The sequence below is a fragment of the Nomascus leucogenys genome, chromosome 1a, assembly GCF_006542625.1.
Source record: "Nomascus leucogenys isolate Asia chromosome 1a, Asia_NLE_v1, whole genome shotgun sequence".
Taxonomy (NCBI): Eukaryota; Metazoa; Chordata; class Mammalia; order Primates; family Hylobatidae; genus Nomascus; species Nomascus leucogenys.
The window spans coordinates 11,835,910-11,863,110 of record NC_044381.1 but is presented as its reverse complement, the minus strand read 5'-3'; the positions used below and the strand labels follow the sequence as shown (position 1 = coordinate 11,863,110).

The 27,201-nt window shown below is 36.8% G+C and overlaps 1 pseudogene; it reads right to left on the bottom strand.

Moving 5' to 3' along the window:
- Positions 1–1,084: 1,084 nt before the first annotated feature.
- On the bottom strand, positions 1,085–25,426 carry LOC100595588 (annotated as a pseudogene).
- Positions 25,427–27,201: the final 1,775 nt, after the last annotated feature.

Genomic DNA, 27,201 nt, shown 5'->3' with positions numbered 1-27,201 from the left:
ATGGAAGGAGAAAGACTGAGACATCATGACACTGTGCTCCTATACCTGGTCATAGAAGTCTAAAATTGCTCTCACATGTTGAGAGCCAAAATCTTTATGTTTTACTTTTATTTGTTTGTATGTTTATTTATGCTTTGCAAAAGCCATTTTACATTTGTCACTTTTATGTAAAATAGTTTAGAGTAATAAATAAGTAAATGAATATTATTTATATAATAATCTCCCCTGTTTTGATGGGAATATAGACATGGGCTTTTTATGAATAAATATTGTACACCCTTTTCTTTGTGTTTGGCATGAGAAAAAAATTAGGTGGATTTTAGTGAACCAGACCAATTGCTAATATAAAAAATAATAGCTAAATATTTGCTACCTGTTGTTCAGTTGTAGAATTTCATCTAACTGACTTCAATTTTAGGCCACTCTCAGAGTTAACATCATAATTGATATAAGACCTATAGCCAAAGTAGGGAATTTTCTCCCCATCTCCTTTAGATTCTACATCAGTGGTCCCCAACATTTTTGGCACTAGGAACCGTTTCATGGAAGAATTTTTCCATGGAGGGGATGTGGAGGGGGATAGTTTTGGGATGAAACTGTTTCACCTCAGCTCATCAAGCATTATTAGATTCTCATAAGGAGCATACAACCTAGATCCCTCGCATGCCCAGTTCATAATAGGGTTTGCGCTCCTATGAGAATCTAAGGCCCTGGCTGATCTGACAGGAGGGGGAGCTCAGGCAGTAATGCTCCCTCACCAGTCACTCACTTCCTGCTGTGAATACGATTCCTGTGATGCCAGTCTGTGGCCCAAGGTTTGGGGAGGACCCCTGTTCTACATGAAAGTGGTGTCTCCTCTAGCCTGGTGACAGAGCGAGACTCTTATCTCAAAAAAAAATAAATAAATAAATAAAAATAAAAAATAAAGTGGCACCTCGTTCTGCAAGAGCAAGGTTAATATACATCATACAAGTTATATAAAGAGTCTTGTATTGAAATGAGTATACCAGCACCATGACTGAATTAACATCATTGGTATTTCCACTTTCCTAGTAGATTAGGACATGGGACAGTCCTATGTCTCTTAGTTGTGTTTTAGCAGGGAAACAGGAACCTGAAAATTAAGAAGTTAAAAAGTTTTAAAAGGCTTTAACATTCATGTTGATGTGTTTGAGCTTAATCTGCAAGCTACTCAGCAGGTTTGAGATAATCATAGACAGTACTATGGTAATAAGAGTGAAGACGAAACAAGTATTTGGTAGAAATGAAAAATACAATTAAAGAAAATAGTATATTTGGTTTAGGTCTATGAATTCTTGTGATAGCCTTAAATGAGATCCATGTAATGTTCTTCTACAACTTGAAGCCATGTAATTCAGTCCCAGTCTTTGGGAGGAAGAAGGCTCAGGGTGATTAGACTCAAACTGGTGATAGAAGCTCATTTCCTCATGAATCAAATCTAAGATACAAATTAGTCTCTCAATTTGAAGTCTTTAAAACATCTGATGTTATTAGGATGAGGAATGTTGAACTGGAGTGTGGGAATTAATTTAGATCTAATTTTTAATATTCTGTTTTCTTTTCTAATTTATGGTACAGTCAGGATTCAAATACAGTAAACATGAACCAAGTGAACAGAATGCTTGCTGAAGCAATCTCTGGGGAGACTATAAGATGGCCTAAGATTTACAAAACAATGACAACAAATATAACCTAGGCATCATTGTTAAATAATCTCTAACCTCCGTGAAAAATCTTTGTGTTTTGTTTACCCATTTAAAAAAACACAGAAAACACTGCTATGAGAACATAGAGAACAACAAATTTCTTTATTGTTTGTGTTACCAGAAAGCAGTCCTGATCCAGACCCTAAGAGAGGGTTCTAGGATCTTGTGCAAGAAAGAATTTGCGGGGGTGGGGGCGGGGGAGTCCACAGAGTAAAGTGAAATCAAGTTTATGAGAGAACTAAAGAAACAAAAGAATGGCTACTTATAGGCAGAACCGCCCTGAGGATTGCTGGTTGGCTGTTTTTATGGTTACTTGTTAGTCATATGCTAAATAAGTGGTGGATTATTCATGAGTTTTGCAGGAAAGGGGTGGAGAGTTCATGGAACCCAGAGCTTCTTCCCTATTTAGTCCATATAGGGTAATATCCCGACATTGCCAAAAGTATCTGTAAACTGCAATGGCGCTGATGGAAGTGTCTTTTAGCATGCTAATGTATTATAGTTAGCATATAAAGAACAGTGAGGACTTTCACTCGCGTCCGTGTGAAGAGACCACCAAACAGGCTTTGTGTGAGCAACAAGGCTGTTTATTTCACCTGGGTGCAGGCGGGCTAAGTTCGAAAAGAGAGTCAGCGAAGGGAGATAAGGGTGGGGCTGTTTTATACGATTTGGGTAGGTAAAGGAAAATTACAGTCAAAGGGGGGTTGTTCTCTGGCGGGCAGGAGTGGGGGTCACAAGGTGCTCAGTAGGGGAGCTACTGAGCCAGGATGAGCCAGGAGAAGGAATTTCACAAGATAACGTCATCAGTTAAGGCAGGAACAGGGGATATGATGGCTTAGCTTAGGCTCAGAGGCCTGACAAGGACAACCAGAGGTTACTTTCTTCGCCATCTTGATTTTGGCTGGTTTCTTTACCACATCGTGTTTTATCAGCATGGTCTTTGTGACCTGTATCTTGTGCCAACCTCCTATCTCACACTGTGGCTAAGAATGCCTAACTTCCTGGGAATGCAACCCAGCAGATCTCAGCCTCGTTTTATCCAGCCCCTATTCAAAATGGAGTTACTGTCATTTAAACGCCTGTGACATTTGCTATAAAAAACTTCTTTAGAACAACTACCTAAACAGATACCTGAAATCCCTAAAATGTTAAGGTTTTTTTTGTTTTTTTTTTTTCTGAAATAAACCTCCATAGTTTTGCAGATTTTCAAGGCGGTCTCTGACCTGAAAATCATTGAAAACAAGTTCTACAGAGATTATTTTTCAGGTGTCAGTGTTTCATGATTGTATCCAAATCTGTTATGTGCCTTGGAATAATGTGAAATTGAATTGGGATATGCAAAACAAAACAGCTCTCCAGGTAGTCATTATAACTTGGGTCAAGCTTGGCTTTGACTGTTTGCTTTATTTGTTTTGTTGAAGACACCCTTTAGAGGACAAAAGGGATTTGTCACTTCTTTGTTAAGCTGCATTTTTCTTGGTGTTCCTTGTGGATAAAATGTTTCTCTTTGGGATTTTTCTTTCTTCTTTTTTTGGAGTCAAATGAGCTTTGACATGAAGCATAAGAAACGTAAAAATGAACACAGAGAGGGTGCTACTTCTTATGTGTTCTATTTTCTCCCTGCATGACCAAGCCGAACTGTATCTGGCAATGCCTATTATATGACTTTGATGATATCAGAGGTCCCTGGATCTCAGTTTTACTTTAGAGTTGCTTATTTGTTATTGCTGATCTTATTTCTTCATTTGTTTTTAATTCTTTATTAAAGTAAATTTCCTCTCCCTTCCTCCCTCTCTCTTCCTCTTTCTCTCTTCTATTCTTATGACTTCTGACAAGATAATAACCTAAAGGTATATTTACTTCCTGTTTATTTCAATATTGCCATTGAAATTATCAACGTAATTTTTGATTAAATTGAAAAATAATAAAGACAGCATTAGAAACTAGAAAATGGCAACATTCACTTGCCAATCTATCCTCCGAATAACTGAATATGAAGGAAATATTCCTGGTAAAGTAGATAAAAGAATAATTTTAATTCAGATATGTCAGGGGATGGTTGGAAGTTAGTCACTCATTAATCAGGAAAACATTAGTTTCTACATTCACCATGAGAACCAAAACTTCACTTTAATCTCTGCTTGGATTTGGTCATGTTAGGACAGAGCAGGAATATTGTATGGCTGGCTCCTAAAAATAGGCTAGTGAAGATTATGAATACATCCTTACATAAATCCTCGGCTAAAGTAAATGAGAAAAGTAGGCCGTGGGTGTAAAGCTAAAGAACCCTGCCACGTTTGTTTCTATCTCCAGTTCCATCCTTGTTTCCATACTCACCCATGACTTGATATGTGATATGAAAAATAATAAAATAAGTCTAAATTATTTTAACATTATCTGAGTTTCACAGATTCAGAGGAGGATTTAGTAATATCTAGGAGAAGCCACTTCTATATCCAGTATTAGGTCCAGTCCCTCTGTAATGACAAATAATAGAGACATATTATTAGCCATATAAAAGATACTGTATTTCAAAAAGCAAAAAACAAAACAAAACAAAAAACCTCTAAGGCAGCATTTGGCCAACATTTTCTTTAAAAGATAAGATAGTCAGCAGTTAGTTTGTTTTTGCTAGAAAGTTTTTGTTGTAATTATTCAACTCTCTCTTTGCAGCATGGAGAAAACTATAAGCAATATGTAAATGAATAAATGTGGCTGTGGTCCATTAAATTTTATTTACAAAAACAGGTAATGAGCCAGATTTGTTTCGTAGGCCATAGTTGGTGACCCACGTTCAATGAATCAGAGTAAATACCCTTTTACCATATTAGTAGCAAGAGATCATTTTAGAAAATTTCTCATTCACTCCCATGATTCAAGAGGAAATTGATTATATCAAAATAGAGCAGACAAGAATGAAGAGGACATGAAGATGAAAACATAAATGCCAAATTTAAAATTACAATGCAGTTGGTGAACATCTTTTTGTATACTACAGAATATGAAATAGATGTAATTTTTAAAAAGAAAATAAAAGTCTTAATAAAGTCTCTCAAAACTAGAAAAAAAGCCTAACAATACAAAAAAGAAGAAAGAAAACTAAAGAACCTGAAGAAAAAAATCAAAGGTTTAATTTGGAAGTAAGATATAAATACTAATTTGATAAAACACTCTACATGGCATTTTAGAAACTATTATAATTCTTTGATATCCTTTTAAAGTACTTCTCTTTGGTTATTGTTGGGTGATACACTAGTACTATCTGAAAAATGTCCCAGAACACATTATTTTAATCATTTTCTTCTAGTGTTCTTGACCAGCTATCATTAAGCTGCATCTATTGATAACAACCCAGGAAACTTTCTTGTCTGCTGGAGACAACCATCTCTGCTCGGATCCCCTAATCACACATTATCTCAACCTTGGGTAGAGGATATTCATCTCCCTATGTCAGGCAGATCAGTCCTGTTTATGATCATAACAGGTTAGTAAAGACTTCAAAGTTCTCCTTTAATGTGCGAGACTTCCGCAAGTGCTGTCCTGTATGCATAAATATGGTATAGCTACTCTGTCTATCAGATTTACTTTAACTTTTTCTTGGCCTCAGAGCTTCAGAGCCAAAATCCTCCCAGACCTTAGAGAAAAGTTTAAAATAATTCTGAATCTAGCCCCAATATTCCATATTATTTATTTCTTCTGAGATTCAACAATTTCCCCTCAAGGCTGGCAGATGACACATACCTTGTCTTCAATGATATTCTTATGCCCACTCACTTAGGTGTGGCTTGCCTAATGTACCAGGAAAACTATTATAAAGTCGTCTGACTTTTATGGGCTTCTTGAAATTCAAAGGCGTACTGTCTGATTTATATTCACCTTGTAATATGTAAGAAGTAATGAGTCCACCATTACCTAAGCTCATAGAAAAATTCCCACTTGTTTTTTATTTTATCACAAGTGAAGGCATTATTTTCACACTTTAATTCTCACACTTCAACTCCTCTCTTCTTTTCTTTTCTAGAGGCTTTTAAGGGCCTTGGACTTTCTAGCTGGTAAGTTGTTCTTAGGCAACAGTTACCAGGCGTACCAATACTCCAGAGGAGCTCAGTGTTTTGTGATTTGTCCTTTCCAGTCTGTTTTTTGTCTGACTAAATGGAATGTGTTTAATTCCATACTCACTACTATGGTTTGAAAATGTCCACTTCAAGAATCAGGTGTAATAGACCAATGGAACAGGTTAGAGAACCCAGAAATAAATTTTCACACCTACAACATCTGATCTTCAACAAAGTTGACAAAAGCAAACAATGGGGAAGAACTCTCTATTCAATAAATGGTTCTGGGATAGCTGGCTAGCCATATGCGGAGAATTGAAACTGGACCCCTTTTTTATACCATATTCAAAAATCAACTCAAAATGGATTAAAGACTTAAACGTAAGACCTTTCACTATAAAAACTCTAGAAAAATACCTTGGAAATATCATTCTGGACCTTGGCAAACATTTCATGATAAAATCTCCAAAAGCAATTGCAATAGAAACAGAAATAGACAAGTGGGACCTAACTAAAGAGCTTTTAAACAGCAAAAGAAAATTTCAACAGATTAAACAGACAACCTACATAATGGAAGAAAATATTTGTAACCGTGCATCTGACAAAGGTTTAATATCCAGAATCTATAAGGGATTTAAACAAATCAAGCAAAACAAACAAAAAACAAACAAAAAATCCCCCACCAAAACAAAATGCAAACCATTAAAAAATGGGCAAACGACATCAACAGATACTTCTCAAAAGAAGACATACATGCAGCCATCAAGCATGTGAAAAAATGCTCAACATAACATCATTAGAGAAATGCAAATCAAAACCATAATGAGATATCATCTCATACCAATCAAAATGGCTATTATTGAAAAGTCAAAAAATAACAGATGTTAGTGACATTGCAGAGAAAAAGGAATGCTTATACACTGCTGGTGGGAATGTAAATTAGTTCAGCTACTGTGAAAAGCAGTTTGGAGATTTCTCAAAAAACTTAAAACAGAACTACCATTCAACCCAGCAATCCTATTACTGGTTATATAACCAAAGGAATAGAAATTTTTCTTCCAAAAAGGCACATGAACCTGTATGTTCATAAAAGTACTATTTTTTTTTTTTTTTTTGAGACGGAGTCTCGCTCTGTGGCCCAGGCTGGAGTGCAGTGGGGCAATCTCGGCTCACTGCAAGCTCCGCCTCCCGGGTTCACGCCATTCTCCTGCCTCAGCCTCTCTGAGTAGCTGGGACTACAGGCGCCAGCCACCACACCCAGCTAATTAACAACAGCAAAGACATGGAATAAACCTAAATGGCAATCAATGATGGACTGAATAAATAAAATGTAGTCCATAAACACCATGGCATACTATGCAGCGATGAAGGACAACAACAACAACAAAAAACTGTAATCATGTCCTTTGCAGCAACATAGATGCAGCTGGAGGCCATTACCCTAAATGAATTAATGCAGGAACAGAAAACCAAATACTGCATGTTCTTGCTTACAAGTGGGAGCTAAACATTAAGTACACATGGACAAAAAAACAATAGACACGGAGGCCTACTTGAGGGGAGTGGTTAGGAGGAGGGTGAAAGTTGAAAAACTACCTATCAGGTGCTATGCTCACTATCTGTGTGATGAAACCATTTGTACAACAAATTCCAGCAACATGCAATTTACTCAAATGGTAAATCTGCATATGTACCCCATGAGCATAAAATAAAACTGGAGAAAAGAAAAATAAAATAAAATGATTTCTGGTGAGAAAAAAAAAAATTAAATGTGGCCAACAGGATTGTGTTAACAGGTGAGGCCTTTAAATGGTGATTAGACCATGAAGCCTCTTCTTTGTCAACGAGGTTAAGGCCCTTATACGAGGCTTCACACAGTATTTAGCTAGCTTGCCCTTCTGCCATGTGAGGATACAAGAAGAAGGCTCTCATCAGACACCCAAAGTTGGGGCATCTTGATCTTGGACTTCTCAGCCTTGGAGCTGTGAGAAACAGATTTCTGTTCTTTATAAATTATTCAATCTTAGATATTCTGTTTTAGCAGCACAAATAGACTAAGTAACTCACTTGGAAGATTGTGCTTTGATCCATATGTTCCTCTCCCATCGCAGGTTCCCCTCTCATGACTTTCTTCTCTTTCCTCAGCTGCATGTAATCTAATGTATATTGATGACAAATCCAGATCTGGAAACATGCATCAGAATGGCCCACCACCACCAAATAATAAAAATAAAAAGACATAGTTATTTCTTGTTAGGCAAGTGCTTGATATGACCTCAAAGCCCAGTTCTCCAAACAAGGATGTGATTTTGCATAGATTTTGGGAAAGCTTCATGTTCACAGATTTTTGAGTGTTTGGGGTTTGCCTGATTTTCAGGCATGGGCCATGTGGTCATTAGACAGAGGCTACTGGTGATTGGATAACTTCCAGAAGCATGGAAAAGTCACTAATTGGCTGATTTTGAAATGCTTCAGGCACTAACGTGAAGCTGTCACTGATTAATTAGGAAAGTTTAAAGTCAATTTCAGTGTTTACTGGATGATGGCTAGGTTGTTATGGAAAAAAAATCAGTCTTTTCTTAAAATTTGAGAATAGGAAATTTTTATTCCATTTTTGGCAGAAATTAATTTTTATGATATTTTTCATGTTAATTATCAGTTTATGAACTCTGGATTGATAAAAGCACATCACTAAGACAGTAAACAAATAATCCTTTTTCCTTCAATTTTACCTTGGCCATTATAGCTACTAAAAAGCAAAACACAATTTCTACAAAACTTGGAGGAAAAATTATTTGACCCAAGATTTCTTTAATGAAGTAACCATTCCAGTGTAAATGTAAAAGATGTATCTTCTCAAATATGTAAATATCTTTTGTTGAATTTACTGTGATTGTAGCTTTAATAAAACTGAATCACAATAAGGAAGCAAATATGTGGAAAATTATTAAAAAGGATAATGATGATGGCTAAATTAATTCAAATTAAATTAACTCAAATGCAGAATTAGCTTTAAACTACTATGGGTACAATGGTTAGGAAAAAAGTGATTGTTAATTTATTTAAATTAAAACACTATGGTGTAAACATAAGAAATAAAATTATTAAATTAAAAAACTCAAGACTATATCAATAACATTACAAAATAAGTGTAATTACTGGTGTTTAGAAACGGTGGAAGTTTCAGGAGGGAAAAAGGTTGGATAAGCATGCTAACGCATTTATATTTAAGACAAGTAAATCTTAAATGCCATTATTACTTTAGATCAATACATTAAAAAATAAAAAGTCAGGCCAGGCACAGTGGCTCACGCCTGTAATCCCAGCACTTTGGGAGGCTGAGGCGGGCAGATCATGAGGTCAGGAGACTGAGACCATCCTGGGCAACATGGTGAAACCCTGTCTCTACTGAAAATACAAAAATTAGCCAGGCACGGTGGCACGCACCTGTAATCCCAGCTACTCAGGCTGAGGAAGGAGAATCACTTGAACTTAGGAGGTGGAGATGGTAGTGACCCGAGATCGGGCCACTGCACTCCAGCCTAGCGACAGCTAGACTGCGTCTCAAAAAATAAGTAAATAAAAATAAAAATAAGAATTCAAACACATTATTTAACACTATAAACACATTTTAAAACAGATTATATAAATCCAGTCAACTCACATGTAGATGAGAAAACACATGAAAATCACAGTCGAAAATACATACAACAATAGGACAGAAAAATAAATAAAAATAAGACAAAGAACAAAGACATCTCTGGGTCAAAAAGGAAACCTAAGTTAAGTTCTGTCTACAAGAGACATTTATAAAATAACACAGTTTAAAAATTGTGATCAATTAAATTTTAAAAAATTATGCAAATCCAAACAAAAAGAAACCAGGATATCACAATGTTTAAATTGATCAAAGTTGAATTAAAAAAAAAAACACAATTTGGGCAAAAATTAATATGTCACACAATTTTTACAATTAAGAAAAAAATTTAACTGAAAATTGTTTGTCTAATACATCCAACTGAATACATAATTTTGAAGTATCAGTAAATACACAAAATTAATAAATTAAGATACTTATAATGAAATATTAAATAGCCTAATACTAAGAAATATTCTCACAAAATATGTGAACAATGGAATTTAAGGCACAAGCAATGACATCGCTAACTGCTGGTAAGATTGAAGAAATTAAGAGAAATTAGATTATTCACACTTTACTGGTAAGAATATAAATTGATACCACCACTCTGAAAATTTCTTAATAAACTATATACAAAACTCTCATATAACTCAGCAATTGGACTTTAGAGCATTTATCCCAAAGAAATGCTGACATCTTCACACAAAACTGTGTATGCAATTGTTTATAGAAGCTTTATTTGTAATAGGCAACAACTGGAAACAACCCACGTGTCCTTCAACTGCAAATGGTTAAACAAACTGCTGTCCAGTCATACCATGGAATACAATTCGAAGTATAAAGTAAAAGCAGTGACTATTGATATAGACAACAACCTGAAATAAGTGCCAGAGAACTTTGCTGAGAAGAAAAGACCAATGTCAAAGCTGTTCTCAAAAGGTTACATACTTTGTGTTTTCATTTACATAACCTGCTTAAAATGACAAAATAATAGAACTGAATAACAGATTAGTGTCTGTCAGGGCTTAAGGAGCAAGTAGGGGTGAGTGGCTATAAAAGAACAACATGATAAAAAAAAAATTCTGTGTCTTGACTGTATCAATGTCAACACCTAATTTTGATATCGTACTGGTTTTGCAAGACACTACCATTAGAAAACTGGGTAAAGGAAACACAGTCTCTCCGTATCATTTCTTATAACTTCATATGAATCTGCAATAAATGAAAATAAAATATCTAAGAAAAATGAAGGCAAAATAAAGACATCCCTGCATTGTTGGAAAAAGAGAGAGTTCGTTTCTATCAAAACTGCTTTACAAGACATATTGTAGGAACTTTTTTCCAGGAAGAAAACAAGTGATACCAGAAAGTAATTTGAATCCACATGAAAAAAATAAAAACAGTGGTAAAGGTAATTAGTAAGTCATTTACAAAGACATTATAATTGCATATTTCTTTTCCTTTCTTCTCAACTGATTAAAAAGCAATCGTTAAAACAACGTGTATGTAATTATATAACAGCACAAAGAAGATGGATGGGAACAAAGCTTCATGAGAGTAAGGAAATGACACAAAATGATTAACTGAAATACATATGAATATATGGAGAGAACAGAGAAGGTAATAAAAAGGTTAGTATAACCATATCTGCAATATATACCTGCTGTTGTTCTCTCAGCTTCTTTGAAAGACATACAATTGCAGAAGACAATAATTTAGCATTATATCATTGGCTTTGTAACATAGATTGAATATATTTAACAAATATAGCACAAAAAGGGGAAGAAATCAATTTATATAGAAGTAACATTTCTATGCTCATTGGAATTAATATAGTATAAATTTGAAATGTGTCCTGATAAGATAAACATTTTATGTTCTAGGGCAATTGACAGACTGGATTAAAAACACAAGGTACAACTATATTTTCTCTACTGGAGACCCACTTTAGGTTTAAAGACAAATATCTTGAGAGCAAAAGGATGGAAAAAATACTCATGCAAATGCAACGATTTCGAAGTTGGAGCAGCTATGCTAAAATAACACAAAATGGAGAGTAAAACAACAACAAAGTGTTACTAAAAGTAAAGAAGGAGATTTTAGGATAATATAAGGGTCAATCTACTAGAAATGTGTAACAATTGTAAAAATGCATGAACCTGAAAAGAGGACTCACAAAACACATGATGCAAAACTGCCAGAATGAAGGGAAAAATAGACAATTCAACAATAATAGTTGTAGCCTTTAATACCCCGCTTTCAATAGTGCATAAAACAACAAAAAGAAGATCAACAAGATATAGGAGACTTAGCAACATTAACAGATATCTATATAGCTAACTGCACTCAAAAGCAAGACAGTACACATTTTTCTCAAGAGCACTTGGAGCATTTTATAGAGGAGACCTTATGCTAGTTCACAAAATAAGACTGAACATATTTTAAATGATTGAAATCAGACAAAAATCTGTTCTCCAAACACAGTGGAATTAAATCAGAAATCAATAACAGAAGGAACAGTGAGAAATTCAACACGCATCTAAATAACCAAGGGATCAAAAAAAAAAGAAAAGAGAATTAGAAAATACTGTGAGATGAATGAAAGTGAACATGGAACATACAAAACCCGTGAGATACAAATAGAATGGAACTTAGAGGGACATTCATAGAATTAAACCCTAAACACTTATATTACAAAAGAATAAAGATCTCAAATCAGCAACCTTACCTTTTACCTTAAACTTGAGAAAGAAGGTGAAACTAAAACCAGAGCAAGAAGAAAGAGCTTTAAAATAGGGTAGACTCAAGTGAAATGGAAATTAGAAAAACAATGGAGAGTGACAGAGAGAGAGAGAGAAATAAAAACAATGGAGAAAATAAAACCACAAGTTAGTTCTCTGAAATGATAAACAAAATTGATAGTGCTTTAGTCATACTAATATAAAGGAGAAAAGACTCAAATCACTAAAGTTAGGCATGAAAGAGAGGACATGGTTACTATTACTACAGAAATAAAAAGAATTTTAAGGGAGTAATATGAACAATTACACTTCAACAAATTAGATAGCTTAGATAAAATGGACAAATTCCTAGACTAACATAAATTACCAAAACTGAGTCAAGAAAATGCCACAAATCTGACTAGATCTAAGAGGAGTAAGGAGATTGAATTTATAAGAAACTTTCCATAGAGAAAAGCCAGGTTCCTATGGCATCAATGGTGAATTCCACCAAACATTTAGAAAAGAATGAATACCAATTAGTTACACCCTTTCATAAGAAATGGAAGAGGAGAAAATACTTACCAACTCATCTAATGAGGCTAGGGTTGCCATCATACTATCACTAGACAAATACATCATAAGAAAGAAAAACTATGTAGCTTGTGACTCTAGACACAAATGTCTTCAAGAAAATACTAAAAACCATATACAGCATCACATAAAAAACATCATCATATACCATGACTAAGTAGATTTTATCCCAAGAATGAAAAGTTTGTTGTACACTTGAAATCAAACAATGTAAGTCACCATATTAGTAGAACAAATGAGGAAAAACACATAATCATATCAGTAAATACAGAATAAGTATTTGAAAAAAATCCAGCACCCTCTCACTATAAAAACACTCAGCTGTGTGGAAGCTCTTTAGTTTAATTAGATCCCATTTGTCAATTTTGGCTTTTGTTGCTATTACTTTTGGTGTTTTAGACATGAAGTCCTTGCCCATGCCAATGTCCTGAATGGTATTGCCCAGGTTTTCTTCTAGGGTTTTTATGGTTTTAGGTCTAACATGTAAGTCTTTAATCCATCTTGAATTAATGTTTGTGTAAGGTGTAAGGAAGGGATCCAGTTTCAGCTTTCTACATATGGCTAGCCAGTTTTCCCAGCACCATTTATTAAATAGGGAATCCTTTCCTCATTTCTTGTTTTTGTCAGGTTTGTCAAAGATCAGATAGTTGTAGATATGTGGCATTATTTCTGAGGGCTCTGTTGTGTTCCATTAGTCTATATCTCTGTTTGGGTACCAGTACCATGCTGTTTTGGTTACTGTAGCCTTGTAGTATAGTTTGAAGTCGAATAGCATGATGCTTCATATTCGACGGAATCTATATATTTTTTCACAATGTATTCAATGTGGTTGTTAGTAAATATAAAGAAATTGGTTAAATGTTATTATGTAATGTAAGTTTTGCTGTGGTTTTATAAGAAAATAATTCACAATATTAGGCTAATAATTTAACTTTGTGGATCCAAAGTATGACTGAATGCTACTAATGAGAGAAACAAAAAATACTCCCTAAACGTGTTTTGTTTTAGATTGGGTTTTATGTGTGCTTGACCTCTCTCTCTCTCTCTCTGTGTGTGTGTGTGTATGTGTGTGTGTGTGTGTGTGTGTGTACATACAAGTGCATATATAAAATTGTTTCCCCTTGAAGAAAATGATACGTAGGACAAAGAAGGACAGAATAACCTTGGGGAAATACATACACACGAATGTAAATAAACCCCACACTGAGTAATATAATGTTACATACTATAAATAAGAAATATCATTCCTCTAGTGGAACATCAGAATAATGACTGTAATTGTCAGGTGCTGTTCAATATAGTATGTTATTAAATCAATATAGGAAAAGAAATTTTTTCACTTAGGACTTATAAAAATAAAGGAAAACAAAACAAAAAAAGACAAATCGATAGTGGCAGAACATACCCAATAACATGCTTTATGCAGCTAACTATACAGGTTATTTAGTCATAAACAAAGTATACCCTCATTAACATAGCATTATGCTTTTGATATAACACTTATGCTTTTGATATAGCACAGTTCTAGTATTTAATTTCTGGTTCCTGTTTCATTCTTTATAGGTGTAAACTGTAAGCCAGATGCAGCTAAGGAAAATAAATCTGTTCTCCTCTGTTTTCATTCATTTTTGCTATTCCTTTTCTATGTGCCCTAAATGGCGTTTTAATCCAAGTGGTTCCTATCTGGAATGACTGTTTTCTTGTTATCAAGAGATAGTATAGGATATTAGTTAAGAGCCTGACTCTAACCCTAGACTCTGTGGGTTTAAATGCCAGCCCTGCCATTCCTACCTACCTGACCTAGAGCAAGAGGCTTCATTTCTCAGAGGCTCAGATTCTTCTGTACAATTGGAAATGAAATAGGATAGATGAAAGAATTAGATGAGTTCATGCATTTTGGACAGTTCTTGAAACATTGTGATCTTTGAATAGATGTCAGCTACTACTATTATTTCTATCTTTTCCTAAGTATTCTTTAAATGTTGCCTGTGTATTCTGTGCCACTGGTCTTGGGGCAGGCATAATAATAATGTTAATAATAAAATAACAGAAAGCAAAGTTTATTTAGTGCTTACCATGTGCTGTGCATTGTGCCAAGTACTTTAAATAATATTCACTGATCTCCACAATACTTGACCAAAGCAATTTAAGCAACTTACCAAAGCAGTTTAAATAATTTGCAAAGATCATATTGCCAAGAAAGAGGTGCTAGAATTTGATTAGATCCATGCATAATACTTACTCCAAAAGACACCTAAGGAATGCCCTTTGGATGTCCACTCTCATGTATGCTACATTCCAAATAAGCCTGACCACAAACTGGAGAATCCTTTATGACTTTTCCTTACCCTGCTCACTGGAACGTAAGGCCCTATTAAGTAGTTTCTGTTTCGCTGCTTAATATTTAGATAACGAGTTATTCATTTAGGCAACTTTACAGCTCTGGATTTTGTCCAAATGCGCAAACGTTCCTTAAAACATTCCAACAAATGGCAGGAAGATTTCAATTATATGACAGAATAGAAAATTTAAAATGGCTGTGAATTACCACTTTAAGAACATCATCTGAAATTAAAATTAGAAAACTACTTCGTTTAAGGAAGAAAACTCTTCACCCTAAATTAAATATTGCAACTTTGTTTTTGAAAAGTTTTATTTGGCCTTCAAAAGACGTGTGTGTGTGTGTGTGTGTGTGTGTGTGTGCGTATACATACTTTATATTTCCTTTATTTGAATAACTTTATGCAAGATGTATACTGTCCCATTCGAAGACTTTACTTCTCCCTTCTTTTTTTCATTTGCCATGCACCAATATGCACCTAGACTAATTGACAACTCTCTGTTACTTCATTGATATCTGTAAGCCTTCCAGTCGTAACCCCTGCATTTAACTAAGTAACTGGTATGAGTGTGGAAATGAATATTTCCCACATTCTTGTGAAAGAATTTTAATTTAGGAGTACATGATTATTTGCTTATACATCCCCAACCCCTGTAAGTCCCAAGCAGAATATGAGTCAGATATTTGGAATATTGAGTTTTTTCAGCTTCCAAGTGTGTGCCCTTGATTCCTTTAGATATGAATGAGAAATATGAGACATGGTGATAAGACAGAGATTCTGTAAGGCCATCCCACTTTCTATCTGCATCAACAATTTCAAGGGATTTCATGTCATGTGTCCTACTCAAGGATACATACATTTGTGTGAGTGTGTGTCATAAAGTATGCACATATGACTGAAAAAAGTTAGATACAGATTTATTTGCGCTGTTTTCTAAGTGTGAAATTTTCAGATATATTTCCTATTTGCTCTTTTGATGATTTAAAATAATGTTGTTACGGAAACATTAAGATTAGATAAAACAGATAAGATAAATTAATATTTAATGAGGAGGGCAGAAGGATATTCACTAGTGTTGTAACATGAAGCTTTCCATTAAATTCTGTCGCATCATCCTATTGGGAGTAGTTCTAGAGAAAATATCTCTGAAGGTGATGAGTGAGAGGAGAACGTGCCAACCCAAAACAGAGAATTCTATAGTGCCTACTAAGATGATGACAAATCACATAAGAGAAAAAAGTATTTTAAGGTGTATGACTGTCAGCTCCCTGGTTATCAGAGCTTTTCATTTTGCCTTAATCACTGTTCCCATTTTATTTGAACAGAATGTGAATCCTTCACTTACTAGTGGTTTGTTTTTTCTTTCATTCATTCATTATTTATTAAAAATATTTATTGCCTACTATATTCTAGGCACAAAAGAGGGAGATATAAATATACAGACCCAATCTCTGGTAGACAATGTCAGTATCTGATCCATGTTGTTCAGGTATTATGGACATTATTACTATGTACTCTGTGTGACTTCCACTTGCCGGTCTGCACTTGTGATGAAGATCGATTGTGCACAAACTGCAGATAGCCCTGCTAAAGTCCCCAAGCAGATTGAAAATGATAAGAAATTAATATCTCTTGCATTTTACATTTAACTTGGGTTTTGCCTTTACCAATGACTCTTGGGATTTGGGATATAAATACCCAAGTTCTCTTTCCCTGTTGGTGAAATAATATTGAGGCATGTATATGGTGACATTTATCAGAAACTCCTCAGGGTTTAGGCTTCAGTTGGCCACTGTGGAAAATATCTTGATAATCCACCTTTTATTAGGTCTAACTCTTTCCTCTATTGCATCCCTCTCTTTTTTGTTTATTCATATAAAGTGCACTCCACAAATAAAGTTATATCACTAGAATCCTAATCTCAGATCAGCTCTTGGAAGAACCAAACCATGGCACAATACCTGCAATCATGTAAATTACACTGTAGTCCAGTGTATTTCAAAATAAGATCCTATACCAACTGCATCAGAAATCAACTATAAAATGATGACAGATGAGCCAAAATCTCTGGCAGAAGAGCTTGGTAATTTGGACTTTTAACCTGCTCTCCAGTTGATTTCTGTGCTACCTCACATTTGAGAATCATTGGCCTAATAGCTGTCATTGCATTTTGTAAGTTTCTGTCTTTGATTCGAAAAGATACCAAGTTGTAATGATTAAATAAAATTGTTTGCCAAATATTTTATGTTTCAAGAATTGAAATATGTACAAATAAGGTTAAAAACTTCAAGAAAATAACTATTTTGGTTATAGTCTTTAAAATAACAAAGTGTATTTGAAATTCATGAGAATCTTTAAATGTCAAATACATTATTAAAGTAGCAAGGAAGGCTAAGGCACCATTTGTATATACTGAGAGTAGAGCCATACTAAATAAATGATATAAAATAATAATTGTACTTTGGTGAGAGTATTTGTGTTTTGGCTGAAGATATTTTTTACATTTACTTATTTCTTCATTCATCCTTAAAATCATTCAATAAACATGTACTGAGTAAGACAAACAGATATTAAATAAAAATATAGAGGCAAAGAAATGAAGGAGAAAGATATGGCTCCTACCCTGAAGCCTAGTCTCTTTATATTAAATCTAAGACATTCCTACTGAAACATGAACCTGAAAGATATTCAAAAGTGAGGTATCACCCTAAATTTCACATGGAAGAAGAATCTATAATTAATGATTAATGTTTATTATATCCTATTCTTAAAAAAATGGTCATAGCTTTCCCTATGCCTTTGTTATTCTCCAGGAACTGTAGTGAGTGAGAGGAATATATTTACTTCTTGTACAGGAGACGTGGCATAGTGTGGAGGAAGATGTGAATTTTTTCACTTTTTATGTACTTACAAAATTCTCCAAATTAAGTTTACTGCTGTAGCATTTTTAAAAATTTAACCCATAGCATGGGTAAGTTGTCAAATGCCGTTATTTTCAGTGATTTCAAAATACATGTTTCCAATTAGTAATATTGGAAAGCTTATTTTTCTTTTAGTAGGAGAGAGCATCAACTATATCTAACTTTTCAAGAAATCAGGTCTGGGTACATGTAAGACAAATATCAAAATATAGGAGCCATATTTTCTAAGTTTAGATATAACAGTGAACCCCCACTTATACTTATCTCCTGTAATATTGAAAGTTTGGAATCTCAAATTTTAGTTTTCAAAAATATTTAAAAATTTGTTGGTATTCGATGGCACTATCTTAAGCAAAACAGATTAGCAATGATGTTTTGTATAATATGACTATACATTTAAAAACTTATTTTCATAAGCTCAGATGCTTGCTTGAAATACTGTCATAATCATCTCTTTGTGCAAAACTTGAAAATTTTTCCTTGTAAATCATATGCTTATGTAAGTTTCCTATTAACAATTCATTCTTCTCAAAACCCCCCTCCCGCCAGCCCAGATATCTTGACTTGTGTTCTAACAGTTCAAACAATTTGATGATTATTTTTCTTTCTTGTTCTCCTCTCACATTTTAAATTTCTCCTGCTACCTTTGAGTTTATTGCCTTTTTCTTGAAAATAATATGCATATTTTAGAATCATTTTCTATCCCCTGATTATTTCGTATAAGCAATAACATATATTGATACTTAAAATGATGGCATATTCTACCATGTAAGAAAGAAAATGACACAGACAATATCAAAATGACCACCTGCCATTGAAGCTGTAGATGGAGAAGAATATTGCCAGTCTTAACATTTTCTACATTATAAGCTTTTCATCTCAACACATCGTTGGTGAAGTGTGAAAAATGGTTCAATTGGTGAAGTTTATCTTCCACCTCTGTTACATACAATTCATGTTACACATTACACATACTACATAAAATCATCTACTGAAGGAAGAAAGAATTTTTTGTACTTTTGGAACTTTGCAAGTGAAGTATTTCATGTAAACAGATAATTAATGAGTAAACAGAAGTATTCTATAGCTCATCTTTGTGAACAAGGCTGTCCTTCAAATTGAAGTACATTTGTGGAATGAGAGGAGAGTGGTCATAAAATTAGGAGTCAAGTAATTTCTTCATGATCTTTATTTTCTTACATCTTGGGCCCACATGCATGCGATAAGGCCTTGCTAGCCAGATCCTTTACATACATACTACTTTCCACTTTTAAATGGTTATTCTTATCTTCAGCTCAGTTAAATATTTATAAAACAATCAAGTGTTTTTAAACATAGTAGAAGAGGAAAGAAGAGAAGGAAGCTGTTCGTATGTATTTTTATCTACATTAAAAGGGCAGTTGGTTGGGTAGTTGTTGTCAGAATGTTGCTGCCAGTAGCATAACGATAACAGGATAAACATAAATTTCAGGGAAAATTATTATGTCTCCAGGGTACACATGTCTCTCTTTATGAGGATGTTCTCTTTTTTTTTTTTTTTTTTTTTTTTTTTTTTTTGAGACGGAGTCTCGCTCTTTCACCCAGGCTGGAGTGCAGTGGCGCGATCTCGGCTCACTGCAGGCTCCGCCCCCCGGGGTTCACCCCATTCTCCTGCCTCAGCCTCCCACGTAGCTGGGACTACAGGCGCCTGCCACCTCGCCTGGCTAATTTTTTTATTTTTAGTAGAGACGGGGTTTCACTGTGTTAGCCAGGATGGTCTCGATCTCCTGACCTCGTGATCCCCCCGCCTCGGCCTCCCAAAGTGCTGGGATTACAGGCGTGAGCCACCGCGCCCGGCAAGGATATTCTCTTCTCCAGTGATAATTTAGAGGTCTTAGGTTCTATTTATGAATGAAGACAAACTTCTGAGAAACATCTGCTTCCTGCTGAAATCACACTAAAATATCAGAAAAGAGTTAAAAGTTTATACACCATAAAATCAGAAATGGAATAGGAGAAACAGCGATATAGTTTAGAAAACTGAAAACAGGCTGGGTGCGGTGGCTCACGCCTGTAATCCCAGCACTTTGGGAGGCCGAGGCGGGAGGGTCACGTGAGGTCAGGAGTTCAAGACCAGCCTGACCAACATGGTGAAACCCCATCTCTCCTAAAAAAACAAAAATTAGCTGGATGTGGTGGCGGGCACCTGTAATCCCAGCTACTCTGGAAGCTGAGGCAGGAGAATCACTCGAACCTGGGAGGCGGAGTTTGAAGTGAGCCGAGATTGCGCCACTGCACTCCAGCCTGGGCAACAGAGTGAGACTGTCTCAAAAAAAAAAAAAAAAAAAAGAAAGAAGAAAGAAAACTAAAAACAAATGAACACATGATAACTGATTAGAAGTAGAAGAAAGTGCATTCTAATGCAACCATGCGTAGAGCCCAGCAAAAACACATTTGAATCATAGAACTGCATAAATTGGAGGCACTTCTGATGGTTGGGTGTATGTTGGGCTGATAAAAAGGAGGATTGTTTGGAAATCTGTGTAAGGAATAATCATCTGCTTTAAACTGAAGGTCAGTTGTCTAAAGAGGTTAAGTCAGACATTGCTTTAGACTTGGGGACCCAAACATAGCTGAGGATGAAAATACTATGTGGAAAGGTGGGTATCTGTGGAGATCTATATAGAGAGGAGTAATGCCACCTCCTCCACTCAGCTGTGAGCCCACTACCCTGAAGCAAGAGATGCAGGCCTGTCAGTATTCACCACAAGTGAACTGAAGAACCCTTGGGCCATGATTGAACATCAGCACTAGCCAGGCAGTATTTGCTGCAGGCCTGTGGCAGTGATGGCCACAGAGAGAGTCTTCTCTACTTGAGGAAAGGGGAGGAAAAGATGGAAAAATCTTGCAGCTTGGGTGCCACATTAGATAGAGCACCAAGTAGATTCCTAGGTTCCCAACTCCAGGCCCTGACTCCTGCGCACCATTTCTAGACCTACCCAGGGGCTGGGATAACTCACCTCTCTGAATGGAAGAGAAGAAGCCTGACCGGATTTGCCACCTACTGATGGTGGAGCCCTTGGACATTGAGAAAACATAGGTGGTAAATAGGTAGTGGTCACCGCAGGCCCTGGGTGAGACTCAGTACTGTGCTGGCTTTGGGTCAGACTCAGTGCAGTCCCAGTGGTGATGCTCACAGGGGTGCTATTGTCACCCTTCAGGCAGCTCAGCACAGTAATAAAGATTCCATTTGTTTGGGAGAAAGTAAGGGAAGAGAACAAGGATCTCTGACTGGTAATCCAGAGAATTATCCTAAATCTGACCCAGAGCACCACGGTGGTACCTCTATGAGCCTGCAAAAACTAGTGTATTACTGGGCTCGGGGTGCCCTCTAATGCAGATACAGCTTCAGTGACAAAAGACTTAGATCACAGCAACCAAGTACCTTTGAATATTTGGAACGCCTTGCCAATAGAAACAGGTACAAAGAAGCCCAGACTGTGAAGACTACAAGAAATATCTAGCTCTTCAGTTCCAAGACACTGAAAAATGTCCATAAGCATCAAGACAATCAAGGAAAATGTGACCTCACCAAATGAACTACCTAAGGCACTAGTGACCAATCCCAGAGAGGCAGAAATATGTAACCTTGCAGAGAGTAGATTAAAAATATCTCTATGGAAGAGCTCAGTGAAAGTCAAGATAAGACGGAGAAGGAATTCAGAATCCTATCACATAAATTTAACAGAGATTGAAATACTTTTTGAAATCAAGAAGAAACTCTGGAGCTGAGAAATGCAACTGCATACATAAAAATGCATTAGAGTTTCTTAACAGTAAGAGTGATCAGGTATAAGAAAGAATTAAGGAGTTTGAAGACAGGCTATTTAAAAACACATAGTCAAAGGAGAGAAAAGAAAAAAGAATACAAAAGAATGAAGCAGATCTACAAGATCCAGAAAATAGCCTCCAAGGGGTAAATCTAAGAGTTATTGACCTTAAAGAGAAGGTAGGCCAGGCGGGGTGGCTCATGCCTGTAATCCTAGCACTTTGGGAGGCTGAGGTAGGTGGATCACCTGAGATCAGGAGTTCAAGACCAGCCTGACCAACATGAGGAAACCCCATCTCTACTAAAAATACAAAAATATTAGCCGGACATGGTGACAAATGTCTGTAATCCCAGCTACTTAGGAGGCTGAGGCAGGAAAGTTGCTTGAACCCGGGAGGTGGAAGTTGAAGTGAGCCAAAATCACACCATTGCACTCTAGCCAGGGCAACAAGAGCAAAACTCTGTCAAAAAAAAAAAAAAAAAAAAAAAAAGAAGGTAGAGAGAGTGATTGGGGTAGAAAGTTTATTCAAAGGGATAATAACAGAGAACTTCTCAAACCTGGAGAAATATATCAATATCCAAGCACATGAAAGTTATAGAACATCAAGTGGATTTCACCCAAAAGAGACCACCTCGAGACATTGAATAATCAAATTTCCAAAGGTCAAGGATAAAGAAATGATCCTAAAAGCAGCAAAATAAAAGAAACAAGTAACATACAAAGATCTTCAATATGTCTGGCAGCAGACTTCCCAGTGGAAAGCTTACAGGCCAGTAGAGAATGGCATGACATACACATAGCATTGGAAAAAAATTATCCTAGAATAGTATATCTGTTGGAAACAGGCCCCCAAATCTGCCATAAAGTGGCCCCAAAACTGGCCATAAACAAAATCTCTGCAGCACTGTGATATATTCATGATGGCCATGACACCCATGCTGGAAGGTTGTGGGTTTACCAGAATGAGGGCAAGGAACAACTGGCCCACCCAGGGCGGAAAACCACATAAAGGCATTCCGAACCACAAACAATAGCATGAGTGATATGCACCTTAAGGGCATGTTCCTGCTGCAGGTAACTAGGCAAACCCATCCCTTTGTTTCGGCCCATCCCTTTATTTCCCATAAGGAATACTTTTATTTAATCTATAATCTATAAAAACAATGCTTATCACTGGCTTGCTGTCAATAAATATGTGGGTAAATCTCTGTTCAAGGCTCTCAGCTCTGAAGGCTGTGAGACCACTGATTTCCCATTCCACACACTATATTTCTGTGTGTGTGTCTTTAATTCCTCTAGCGCCACTGGGTTGGGGTCTCCACGACCGAGCTGGTCTCAGCAATATCCAATAAAAATATCCTTTAAACATGAAGTAGCAATAAAGACTTTCCCCGGCAAAGAAAAACTGAGGTATTTTATAACATCAGACCTATTTTACAAAAAATGCTCAAGGGAGTTCTTCAATCTGAAATAAAATGATGTTTATGAGCAATAATAATTCATCTCATCTGAAGATATTGCACAAAATTCACTTGTAATAATGAGTACACAGAAAAACACAGAATATCATAACACTGTAATTCTGGTGCATAAACTACTCATACCTTGAGTAGAAAAACTAATAGATGAAACTATCAAAAGTAAGAAATACAAATTTTCAAGATATAGCATAGTAAGACATATAATAAGACAACCACAAAAAATTAAAAAGCAGGGAGATGAAGTTGCAGTGTAGAGTTTTTATTAGTTTTCACTTTGCCTGTTTGTTTATACATTCAATGTTAAGTTGCCATTAATTTAAAAAATAGGTTATTGAGGTCAATGAAGTGCAGGTGTGGCTGGAGAAGCTGTGGCTGTGCTGGGATCAGCACAATGCAGGCCAGGCAGTGAGCAGCCTGGATCTTCTTAAAGTTCTCCTGGCCAATCTCTTTGAAAGGATCTGGTTTTGGTTTTGTGCTTTCTTTCTCCATCAATTCCTGATGCTTCTTCTCAATTTTCTTATTCTTGTTTATAATGTATTCCTGGATGAATTCCATTGTCTTGTTGGGCAGCTTGGTGCTTATAAACTGCAGCATCTCTTTGTGAAATTTGCTTTGCAGATGCTTCTGGATCTCTTCTTCTTCAAATCTACGGAAATTGCACACAGAAGAGGCCAACTGAATCCTGTTGGCTGTGTAGTCCTGCATCCTGTCTCTCCTCCTTTACTTTTCCCTTCTCTGTTTCACTTCCTCATCCTCGTCATCCTTCTCCCTGCCTACCAGAGTCACAGAATTCATCCTCACCTTTGAATTCTTCATCTCCTGAGTGGAAGTCACCAGCTTTGTTATAATTTTCTGAGAAATCTCCTTTGCTGTCAACCCAGGCTAGTTTGGTGTCTGGCTCCTTACAAATCTGGAACTGCTTCTGTTTCCTTTCCATGCCATCTAGCCCAAAGGGGTCAAACCCTCTCCTTCTGGGTGGATCCCGATCCTGCATCTGGCCCTGTGAGTGACCACATCCTTAAGGCCAGCACTGTCATAGCCACCCACCCCCTGCACTCCTATCAAGCCTTAGTCAGGAGCCACGGATGGGGAGAAGAGCCAAGGAGGCCGCTGGCTGGGGAGAGGGCCTTCCCAGACCCCATCCACTCATGTAGTTCAGCTCTTTCTAGGGCGTGGATAGAGGATCAGGGGAGGCTGAGGGTGGCTTGAAGGGGTCACTGCACATGAAGGTGCCGGGATTGCTCTGGTCCGGGAAATGGCCCTGGCCCCACCCGGCATGAAGCCATCGAGGGAGCCCTGCCCCAGGGCCAGGTCTCAACATTCACTGTACTGTCCCCGAAAGCTGCCATTGTGGTGGAACCCCAGGTCGAAGTCATAGTCGTAGCTGTAGCTGGGGCGGTAGGGGCTGTGCTCTGGCAGGCAGGCCATGGAGTCACAGGACTCCAAGATCTGCAAGTGGAAGGAGCTCTCCTGGTCCTGCATGCCCTCCCCACTGTGGCCGCTCCCCCCACTGCCTTCTTTCTTGGACATCATGTCCCAAAGCTGGTTGCTCTTGGCAGTGAGGGAGTTGCAATTGTAGGTGCCCCGCTCTGGGCCATAAGAGGCCAAATGCATGGAAGCAGCCCCGGCCACCAGGCCACCTTTGCTTGCCTTGGTGGCCTCCTGTGAGACTGGGCTGACTGCTGAACAGTTCAAAAAAACCAGTCTCCATGTGGCTAAGATTTCCTTGAACAACAGACAAATACCTCAGGTGTAAGGCCTCTTACACCAGTGAAACTGGTGATACAGAAATGGGAGGAGATGGCAATTTAGGAGGTGAGGATATGGAAGAGACACCTGAGGAGGTGGCGGCAGACATCTTGGCCCAGGAGATTACAACAGCACTGAGGGCTGTAGATGGGAAAGGAGCACTGCTCTGGAGAGCAAGGCGAGTGTGAAGGCCCCGTGGATACAGCAGACAACAGTAGTGATCCTCAAGCTGAACAGCTGCTGGAAGAGCAGATGCTCTGTGTAACAGCATCTGAGTAGGGGGCCGCGAGGCCAGAAGTGAGGCTGTGGAGGCTGGAAGTGGGGCTGAGACAAAGGCAGCAGAGGCAGAAAGTGGTGGAACCATGGCTGCTTCTGCTGCAGCTGCCATGGAAGTCAAAGTGAAACAAGCTGATGTGTAATCCAAAGATGCTGTTCACACAGAATTGATGCTCACTTCCCTGTTTGAAGGGATGTGATGTATGGCGGATGCCTCGCCCTTTCTCCTTTAGTTTGTAAGCAGTACTAGGGTATGTGTTACCTTAAAATGCTCTAAACTAATATTGTTGAAGAGACCCAGCCATTTCTTCCTGAACTGTGTACCTCATGTCTTGTCTTTTGTGCAGTCACGTAGGTTCCTGCCTGGTTTTGAAAGCTGCAGAAGTTGTACATTCACCCTAGCGGCTGTGACATCTCTTGACACTGCAGTTGGAAAATAAAGTTGGATAATTTGAAATAAAATAAAATAAATAATTATAGGTTAAAAATGTGATGTGTAATCTCATGGTAACCTCAAATTTAAAAACATATAACAGATACATACAAAAAAAAATAAAAAAAGAAAGAAATTAAGACAACCAAAGAAAATCACCTTCACTAAAAGGAGGACAGGAAAGAAGGAAGGAAAAGAAGACCACAAAACAACCTGAAAACAAATAAACAAAAGGCAGGAGTTAAGTCCTTACTTATCAATAATAATTTGAATGTAAATGAACTAAACTCTTCCCATCAAAAGACATAGAGTGGCTGAATACATAAAAAACAAAAGTCCCAACAATCTGTTGCCTACCAGAAATATACTTCACCTAGAAAGACACATTTGATTGAAAATAAAAGGATGGTAAAAGATATTCTATGCCAAGGGAAATAAAAAAAAAAAAGCAGGAGTAGCTATTCTTATACCAGACAAAATGGATTTCAAGACAAAAACTATAAGACGACACAAAGAAGGTCACTATATAATGAACAAGGGTCAATTCAGCAAGAGGATATAAAAATTGTAAACATACATGTATCCAACACTGGAGCACCCAGATATAGAAAGAAAATGTTATTAGAGCTAAAGAGAGAGATAGACCTCAGTACAATAAGAGCTGGAGATTTCAACATCCTACTTTCAGCATTAGAGAGTTTATCCAGTGAGAAAATTAACAAAAAGTATCAGACATAATCTGCACTATAGACCAAATGGATCTAATAGATACAGAACATTTTACCCAATGGCTACAGAATACACATTCTTTTCCTCAACACATGCATCATTCTCAGGGATAGACCATATATAAGGCCACAAAACAAGTCTTAAAATATTCAAAAAATTAAAATTATATCAAATATCTTCTCTGAACACAGAGAAGATATTTATTCTGGAATAAAACTGGAAATCAATACCAAGATGAATATTGAAACTATACATAGACAATGAATTAAATGATATGTTCCTGAATGATCAGTGAGTTGATATAAAAAAATTAAGAAAAAAGTTGAAAAATTTCTCTAAAAAAAAAAAAAGATAATGGCATACCAAAACCTGTTGGATACAGCATAAGCAGTACTAAGAGGAAAGTTTATAGCAATAAGCACCGAAATCTAAAAGGTAGAAAAACTTCAAATAAGAAACCTAATGATACATCATAAAAACCAGAAAGCAGGACAGGCATGGTGGCTCATGCCTGTAATCCTAGCACTTTGGGAGGCTGAAGTGGGTGGATTACCTAAAGTCAGGAGTTTAAGACCAGGCTGACCAATATGGTGAAACCTTGTCTGTAGTAAAAATACAAAAATTAGCTGGGTGTGGTGGTGTGTGCCTGTAGTCCCAGCTACTCGGGAGGCTGAGACAGGAGAATTGCTTGAACCTGGGAGGCAGAGGTTGCAGTGAGCCAAGAT